The sequence below is a fragment of the Papaver somniferum genome, unplaced genomic scaffold (assembly GCF_003573695.1).
Source record: "Papaver somniferum cultivar HN1 unplaced genomic scaffold, ASM357369v1 unplaced-scaffold_21, whole genome shotgun sequence".
In the NCBI taxonomy this organism is placed as follows: Eukaryota; Viridiplantae; Streptophyta; class Magnoliopsida; order Ranunculales; family Papaveraceae; genus Papaver; species Papaver somniferum.
The window spans coordinates 16,761,329-16,770,888 of record NW_020631041.1 but is presented as its reverse complement, the minus strand read 5'-3'; the positions used below and the strand labels follow the sequence as shown (position 1 = coordinate 16,770,888).

The 9,560-nt window shown below is 35.7% G+C and overlaps 1 long non-coding RNA gene across 3 annotated transcripts; it reads right to left on the bottom strand.

The window, feature by feature from the left end:
• Positions 1 to 4,215: 4,215 nt before the first annotated feature.
• LOC113339279 lies at positions 4,216 to 8,521 on the bottom strand. Of its 3 annotated transcripts, none has more exons than XR_003355017.1 (7): positions 7,677 to 8,521; positions 6,353 to 6,487; positions 5,759 to 5,901; positions 5,393 to 5,458; positions 5,041 to 5,156; positions 4,759 to 4,835; positions 4,216 to 4,563 (listed from the first exon to the last, which is right to left on the bottom strand). It is a non-coding gene; the product is annotated as an uncharacterized LOC113339279 (long non-coding RNA). The 3 variants fall into 3 exon arrangements; XR_003355016.1 differs by lacking the exon at positions 5,393 to 5,458 and having other exon boundaries at positions 7,677 to 7,817; positions 7,958 to 8,521; XR_003355015.1 differs by lacking the exon at positions 5,393 to 5,458.
• Positions 8,522 to 9,560: the final 1,039 nt, after the last annotated feature.

Here is a 9,560-nt window from a genome sequence, read left to right as displayed (position 1 = left end):
CTTTCTACACTCTCCAGAAGTACTCTTGTTGGAAAGTTAAAGATCTTTGATAATGAACAAGCAAGAAAAGAGGTGATTTCTCTTAAAGCTGCAAACAATTCTGAATCTTCTAAGGATAAATCTGGTTCGCCAGATACTAAGGATGTTATTCCACGACAATTTAGAAAACTTTTGAGAGACAGGAAAAAGAGTGTTTCTAAAGTTACAACATCTCCTGATGATGTACAATGCTATAACTGTCATGGTTTCGGGCATCTTTCTTCAGTATGTCCTAGCTGGAGCTGTAGGCAATCGGCATATGCAGCAGATTTTCCTACTCTTGATGATGGACCTGAATATTATAATCCTCAAGAGCTTGCAGGCGAGGTTGCATTATCTTCTGGAAAAATTCTTTCGGATACTGATTCTGACGAAAAGTGTTCCATGCTGATCCAGTTGCTAATAATCATCTTAAAGAATGGCATCGGAAACTTTCGGAAGCTGATAGCACCATTTTCAGTGAGAAAGTTAAATATGACAGACTTTGTAGTCGGAATAAAGACCTGCAAGACCAACTTGATTCTAGTGGTGCAAGAGATTATCTCAACGAAATACAAAAGATGAAAGAAGAAATTGCCGAAGGTCGAAATCGGGAAATTATTCTTCAAGCAAAGCTAGATAACTTGGAGAACATTGACATGAACTTGTTATTTGATTCAGAACGAGAAGATCTCAAAGTTTAATGTGAATCATCCAAGAATGATCTAGTTATTTCGCTTGAAAAGGTCAAAAGTTTGGAAGAAGAAAACTCGAGCTTAAAAGAGAGTTTGTCTAGAAATAGCATCTCAGATAAATTAACCTCGATATTGGGAGCATGTAGAGTTCATCATGATACACGAGGATTGGGCTATGAAGGAATAGACGCTCCTAGTATTTGCAAAGAGGTAAAATTTTTCAAAGCTAAAGATTTTTCTCAACCAAAACCTTCCACGGTTGACAAAAGTAAAGTATCCCTACCAACTATGGACGGCGAAAAGGAAATCCTGGCAAGCTCCAAAGCAAGCACATACACATTCAGGTAATACTAAACATAACTTTTTCCATTCTACTAAACATTGTTTTTTGTGGAAAACCAGGTCACTTGCAAAGGAATTGCAGATTTCTTAAACGAGATAATACCAGATCTGATTCTGTAAGGATGACAAGATCTGATGTTCCAAACTGGAGAAAAACTGAGTCTCACAAAATTGAGTCTCATAATGAGAAAAACTGAGTCTCATAATATTCCCCCCAAGAAGTTTCATAATTATATTAGGGAGAAAAAGAAATACGTTGCTCCAAAGCTGCTCAGAAATGGGTACCAAAGAAGACCAACAAAGAAACGAGTACTAGTAAGAAGGATCTCCCAGAAAAGAGTTCGACAAGGGATAACATCTTAAAAAGGTATGGAGCAGTTATTGAAAGTTTTAAGGAAGTTGTTAAATTCCTAGATTCCATGTTTGATCTTGTTTTAAATACCTGTGGTGAGAAAGATTTTGTTCACCTCAACACAACCTAATTGTGTTGGAAGGGCATCCTCACCAAGAAGCCCTACTAAATGCGGTGAGGGTTGCAAAATAATTGGGGTTCACATATTATGTTGGGAAATTTCTGAATATGTGGGACAATTTACTGTTTCGAGCTGAGTTTATCTCGCTTACATATTCCTCGAAATATGTGTTGGTAAGCATTTGCTTTAACCAAGTTCATCTTTACCTAGTGACGAAAGTCATGATATGTTTCAATCACCTTGAAAATTGCTTTTACGAGAAATGGTTTAACAAACTATATAACGTCCTCTAAGAATGTTTCAATGATTGAAATGAGAGTTTAGATTATATAACCAATGGTGGACATAAGCATTGTTGTGGAAATACATATATGTACAAGTCCTTATTCCTTGAACCAAAGTTTGCGAACTTTGTTGATCAAGAGAACTGGAAGTATGGCATGAGCCAAGTCCGCGAACTCAGTCCGCGAACTAGCAAAGTTCTCAAACCCGAGAATTTCTGCTGGAGTTGGCAAACTATGTGCGTGAGCTAAGTCCGCGAACTGGCGGAAGCTCTCGACCCGAGAATTTATGCTGGAGTTTGTGAACTCCATCCAGGAACTCCAATCCGCGAACTTGAGTTAGGTTATATCTAAAGATGATTGTTTTGAACTTATACTTAAATACTAAGGAATGCAGTTTGCAAACCGTGGCTATAAAGTTCCTGAACCGATTCAAGTGAATCAAATCATCTTTGCTTCAATTGTGTCTTGTGTAGTTACATAAGATTTCCTTGCAATTGAACAACTCTCTAACTAGTCCATTTGATTCAATTGAACTAGTTATGGTGAAGAAGAATATGGTTAGATACCACATGTATGAGTCTTAAATATAACACGTTAGAAGCAATTATTAAAGCCATGGATGTTGGTTTTTATTGTCAAAGAATCTTTTTTCATACTCTTGGTAACCATTCTTGGTGTAAATCCTTATGGAAAAGATTATTCTTCCTTCTAAGCGTATCAATTCTTGTTCATACAAGTTTGTATCTTAGAAAAGATGATCACAATATTTGATCTTCATGATTACATATTGTGTATTATTACCATGAGATAGTTCTATTGTTCAGTAACTTGATCTCATGAGATACTTTCAATGATTGGTTCTTAGTTCGCATCTCCTTGTGGGTTTTCTAAAATCCAATATATAAATCCTTATCTCTGGAGTAAGGTCACTCTTGTTGTTCTTTCGGGAATGACATCTTATGGGGGAGAGTTGTTAAATGAGCTTGTGCTTAATTGTCATATCTTTGTAGGGAGAAGCGGGTTTGGAACATGAAGGGGTTACTTGTATCTTTATAAAATCCTTGATGAAGTCACTAAGTTTCGACTCTGTGATATCGTCTAAACAAAGTTGATATGCTTCATTCTTTTTGTCATGAAGTGTCTTCGTGAAAATCTCATGAGGATCCTACCAGTTTTCGTACCTTTGCCAATTTATATTGACAAAAAGGGAGAGAATTATTTTGTAGTTCACACTACATATACATGGTTTACGGATCATTATGTAAGGGAGAGTGGTTTTCATGTTGAGATGGAGTATTGACTAAGGGGAAGTGATACATATCACCGTAATATTATTGTCAAAGTTGTGATATAATGAAACTTTGATGTTGTGTAATAATACTAGGGAATGACCCGTGCCTTGCGGCACGGGCTATTTCACACAATTTTAAGCTGGGGCATTGATTATTTTCTAAGCACAAATTAATTTATTGATATGTAATCATTTCATTTGGCATTTGAATTTCGTATTGATTTTTTACATGTATTTTTGAAATTCAGATTAATTGAATATAACTACGTATCAGATGTGACGATAAATACTCAAAATTAATGTGTAATACAAATGGGATTTTCTTTTAATCCTCCCAAATAAATATTTTTTCCAAGTTTGACGTCCTAGAGGCAATAAGTAGTAATCTGTGTTTTAATCGATATTGCGATGATGTTGCCTTTCATAGGAACAGTGGCATCGACAGGCCAGCATATGAGAATGGCGATCTCCTGTTGACGTTACTGGACGGACGGAATAGTTAGCAAGGCATGTTGATGGAAGTTTGATCTCCATCATCAATTACACCCCTATACAACTCAACACTTCTGTTATTTTTATGGCATCTACATCCACTGTACAAATAGGGCTTCCACAGAGTGCAAAGTAAAATCATGAGTGAGAAATTTTAACCTAGTAAATTACATGTGATTTCCCGTACCGGTAGAGAATTTAGCTTTGAATTAGATACTCTCAATCACCAAGTACAATCAATTAGTGTCCACACCACCAACCATATATCTTTTTCCGCGCGATTTTGCATAGTTATGTAACTGTACTTCTCTAAGTGACCACCTAGATAGGTTATCCTTATGATTTATATTTGACTTGGCAGGTCAAATTCAATCCCGGGCACAGTTTGGATGACAGTGTCTCAACTTGTCATGGCTACAGCCTGCCTCCTATTTGCATCAGCTTTGAAGCATTACTTGGAGTATGTTATGGGGTTCAGTTTTCTGCCATGGTCCTTACCGCCTCTGAACTTTTTGGATTGAAGCATTTTGGTGTCATACAATTTCATGTTGCTCGGAAATCCTCTAGGTGCAGTTATCTTCTCAGGGGGTTTAGCTGGTTATTTATATTATAAGGAAGTAGAAAAGCAGCAGCCTCAAATTTACAATTTTTCTTACATTTTTTCTCATATTCATGGAGCTTTACAGTGGGTATTCACATTCCAGTGTAAAACTGAGTTCTTACTGCGTGTCAATAACTTAAGAGGACTTTAGTATACAACATGAATATAAACATGGAAATAAGACTGAGTATGTTTAAATGCACTTTTATGAATATATCATATTACATTTATTACTATGTGTAGGGATGCTAGATATTTACCTGCGCTCAATTTGCCTACTCTTGGAAATTACTTGCAATACATTCCTGCGTCGCATGCCGATCGTGGGGAGGCTGTGCCGCATTGGTTGAACCCAGTGAGCACTTTCCTGTAGATGACACAAATGGACGTTAGGTAACAATTTATTGAAGTAGATCAAATGGTGGTGGTTGAGAGGACCATTTTTTCACCCGTTGATATTATTATCAATGGTTGTGGGAAGTAGATCCTCCTGAAATGTAAATACTCTAAAATACTTCTAATACCAACTGAGCATCTCAGTTGGTATTATATCTGCCGTTACCTGATTTGTTCTTCGCTGTGGTCACTTATAGAATTCCTCCACGAATCTGATGTCCCAGTCACTTTGTTGAATTCAAACTGTGCAGTGCAAGTCAGTATTCTTACTCGATTGGATTCAATTTATAAGATTAGAAAAAGAAATAAGTTAACAATGTAACTGCATCAAAGTTCAGATTTGCTCAGAATCTCAGCACCAACGGTTTGTATATGAATCTTATGCTAGGGTTTATATCAAAGATAAGGAAATAAAGTTGAGGTGCAAGATAAGGAGAAGAATATGAACCTTACTATTACTTTTTCAACCATCACCAAGGCAACCTGTCGCTTTGAAGCTTTGAATCTCTTCACCCATATATTTTACTCCCTTGATGAAAGTGTTATTGTAAATATAATTATATCCTACAATTAATCCAAGAACAAACAAACATCAGGCTGCAAGAAGAAACACTAACGATAGATCTTTCTGGAAAACTGATGGTATATATCGCCAACACCTTACTGGTGATTTGCAATTAACCATATCCTTGTCCTAGTATTCGCACACACGAAGCCCTCTCCAATATATCAACCCACTCTATTTGTCATGATTATAATTTTACCGCCATTATCTACCTAACTCTTTACAGGCTCCTCACCTTCCAACCTTCAAAATAACAGTTAGTGACCTACAATATAGTGGAGTTTCGGGTTGTGCGTCATGGCTGCAAATTAAAAGATTAATCAACATCATAGGTCTACAATTAAACCATTCTTAATGGAACTTACAATCCGAAATAGGATATATAGAACTATAATTTCACGCACAGGGTAGGACATGTTTCACCAACTATTAAAGAGCCAATAAAAGAAAAAATATTACTGTGCGATAACCACAGAACAATGTTCTATTTTAATATTCCAGATCATAACTCAAACAAATCCTGGTTCACCATATTCATATTAAATAATGATATTGAAGGAATACCAATATATGTTATTCGAGACGTATATCAAAGTAATACCTAACAGTCAATCCCATGAAGAATCCAAAGATGTTGAAAGGCAGGTGATCCCAGTTCGGAGCTGCCTCTGGATATCTTGGAAAGATATGGCGTTAGCTCCATTTTATCATTCACCACCAATGACATTAGAATAATTATAGCCTCTGCAGTCAAGTATGCGCGAAAATAACCAATGAGATATATAAGTAATTAATTCAATATTATGCATAGTTTTGACTGCGAATCTACTTCTTCCTTTCCAAAACCCTAGTTCCGAAGTATATCTATACCCGCAGCTCCACTGTCTATCCTAAGTTCTCGAAAGTTACTCGGTCTTTTATTTAGGAAAGTCAAGACAACATCGGTACACTAAAGTCTTGATGTCAGGGGAACAAAATACATGTCAAGTGAGCTCGTTTCCTGTCGGGATACTTGAATTTGGTTTCCTAACACTTCTCCGTGTTGACCCATACAATCGACAAATATAGAAGGTAATGGCATCGGTCTGGCAGAGAACACAACGACAATGATAGATAAGAGAAGATTGGTCTATTTACTAAAATTTCATAAGCAGTGGTCAACGAATCCCTTACTTCAGAGATGAAGCCGAATTACCTCCAGTTGGAAAAAATTTATAAGATGCTCCATGAATAGTCATGCATTCTACTTTATATAAGGCTTCTGCATCTTCTTTCACATCTAGGATCAAATAATTCAAGCTTCCTTGGAAATATCTTTGATTTGCTCCACCTGAATCCAAGAAACAACACTAATGTCAAATCATAGAAGGTTAATAATTTAAACCTGGAAAACAAATAACAAAAACATTCCATCTAAGACCAACAGTACTGATATTGGTTTACTGAAATCACTTGATAGTTACTGATACAAAGAGAGAGAATATGTATACTCACATATCTCAATTATGAGTCAATTTACACACAACAAACTGAAGCAACATTAATATCTCAATTATGAGTCAATTTAATCGATTTAGTGTGCTTTTACAGAGACTAACATCAAACTTCCTCGGCTGCAAAGATATGAGTGACTAATTCCACTGAGAGCAACATTCTATCTTTATAAGCTCTAGTATACACAAGGTTTTCCAAGATACTTTCGCTAACCATTAAGAACTAACATTCAACCATTGACTATTATGTAAAGCCTAAATTTTCCAACTTGCCTCATACATATATATACTGAAGTTCCATCTGCGTCAATGTACATTGATTTAACTCACTTTCATGTTAAGATATACCGCGATATCCTTTTGAGAAAAATGTAATGCATCCTAAGCAGGATCAAAATCCTTATGACAATTACTACAAAGCAATCCCATATCGTCTTTTATACAATGTTGCAATGAATCGATGACATGTTACACTTGGGCCAGAATTTATCAAATTCATGGCCATCCTAACATAAAATAAAGCACAACATGTAGCAAATGCGCCTGTATTCTGACATTTTCACACTTACATTCATACACAGTAGTGAATTTAACGTTCCCGTGATAAAGTAGAAACAAAATTATTCACTCAAACTCCAGGTGGTTTCACTAACGTAAACAGTTTTGATTCAACTGAAATCATAAGCATTAGATTATCTCAATTTGTTTCTCAGTAGAGGTTTAGACAGTGAGAAAAACCTATTAATAAATCACCAAAAACTCATGGCCTTTATTAATGTATATACCACATTAAATAGGATAATTAGCGGAGCTGAAATTTAGATTCATGGATTACGAACTTTCCTTTAACTTCAATTGTTGGATTCATGAGTTAGTCTTGGTATGAGCACAACTGAAATTTGGTCTTCCTTTGGAATCAATTGTTTAGATCAGCAGTATATTTGAGCCCCATGGGGTATTTTAACACTAAACTTAAAACAAAATCGACTAAATATAGTGAAGCAAACTAAATGGAAGTATGAATACCTCCTCGTCAATGATAACCTCTTCCCATTTCCTTGTCACTCGAACTGTGACAACATTTGACTTTCCTTCTTCCGCTGATCGCAAGCACTTGAAGTTTTCCTGTTTGGCTGAGAAGCCCACCTTTGGTGGGTTGCATTTGACCTGCGCCGCCATTTTGATGTCAATTTACCAATCTATGCCAACGAAAAACACATTCAATACTTGCATAATCACAATATAAAAGTAACATTAGGTAAATCATATCCAAAAACAACAGGAAGTGAGAAAAAAAACAATTTTACCATGTTCAGAACATACTTTCGCTGCATAGCTAATGTCCATTATTTTTTTAACCAAAAAAAACAAATCAAAAACACAAAAATAAGTGATATTGACAGGGGAAAATTTTCCATCAAACCCAATTAATCGAACACTATCAGGATAAGCCAGCAAAAATTTATGGATTACTGAAGATTAGCTATGCAGCAAACACTATCAGATTAAGAAATAGAAAAACAACGGGGTTTTTTGATAGAACCAAAACTCCAACATCAACGTTAGGTTTCCAACTCAGTAGTAAAAAAATCATATAATGCAAAGCTGAAATTTTAAAAATCGAAAAATCTACTCATGCAAAGAAGAAATTCTCAATTATTTTGGGGAAAAGCTGAAATTTTAAAAATCGAAAAATCTACTCATGAAAAATCGAAAAATCTACTCATGATGAGAAATTGATAACAGAAATCGGAAAGATGGATATGAGAAGGCCATGGATTCGTGATTTTTTTCTCTCCTTAAATTCGCCTTCTATTGAAGAGTAATCTTGAAATTGAAGGGTTCGGTTAGGGTTCGTCACCCGTTACAGATTTTAAGGTGGGGAGGAATAAAAGAAAAATAAATCAGTGAAAAATTATTGTACATAATTATGACGCCCACCTGGCACATGAAGATGGATTGACGTTGGATTAAATCTAAAAAACTACACTGGGAGGGGATGGAGAGATCCCAGCAGCTAGTTGATACAACGGATGTATCCCAGCCGTCCCGTGACACAACATACACTACTGTTATGTAAGCAATGACGACTATGATGGATCTTCAACAAGTACATGATGAACTCATGAAGAGTTGAAGAACCAAGGAAATCAAGCTTGTCGATTTTGCTTTTAACAAGTACAAGCTATATGTAAAATGGTTTTGTCACTAAAATTGACAAAGGGGGAGAATGTTAGAGCACTGCCGGTTGAACCCACTAGCGTTGGTATGTCAAGTTAGTTGCCAATTTTAATTACCAAAATGCATTCTTGATTTAGCTTACTAAAGATAGGTTCGGACTAGATTAGGTCTAAGAAGTTGAATGGAAGCTATCCTTAAAGGATGAAGATTGAAGATTGAAGACTACAAGAAGACATCAACAAGTACTTCATCAATAAAGGTATGTGATTGATTTAATTTGGATTCTTGTTCAATTGTACATTTCTAATCTATCAAGATATATGCTCACTCTATGGAACAATTCCGATGACGGTAAATGTACATTTATGTATATATACTTGGGATTATTTGATTCATGAACTTGGAGACAATAACCTTTACCCTTATAAAGAATCTCATGTTATAGTGAATGAGCTTACGAATCCAACGAGCCAAGAATCACTCAATTCCGAGTTATAACGATGAAGTTATGAGTGATTTATTAAAGTTCGTTAGTAGGAAACAATACATGGGTTGTTTGTAATAGTTCGTGGACTTGGGCCTAATTCGTGACTAAAAGCTATTTTTGGTCAAGTTGGTGATATTTCCTTGTCTAGGCAAGATGGCTATTATTCCAAACATATTTGATTGCCATGTTAAAGTGTTTGAGATAACTTTTAATTCCTGCCTAAGTTAGAATGTGATTTATTC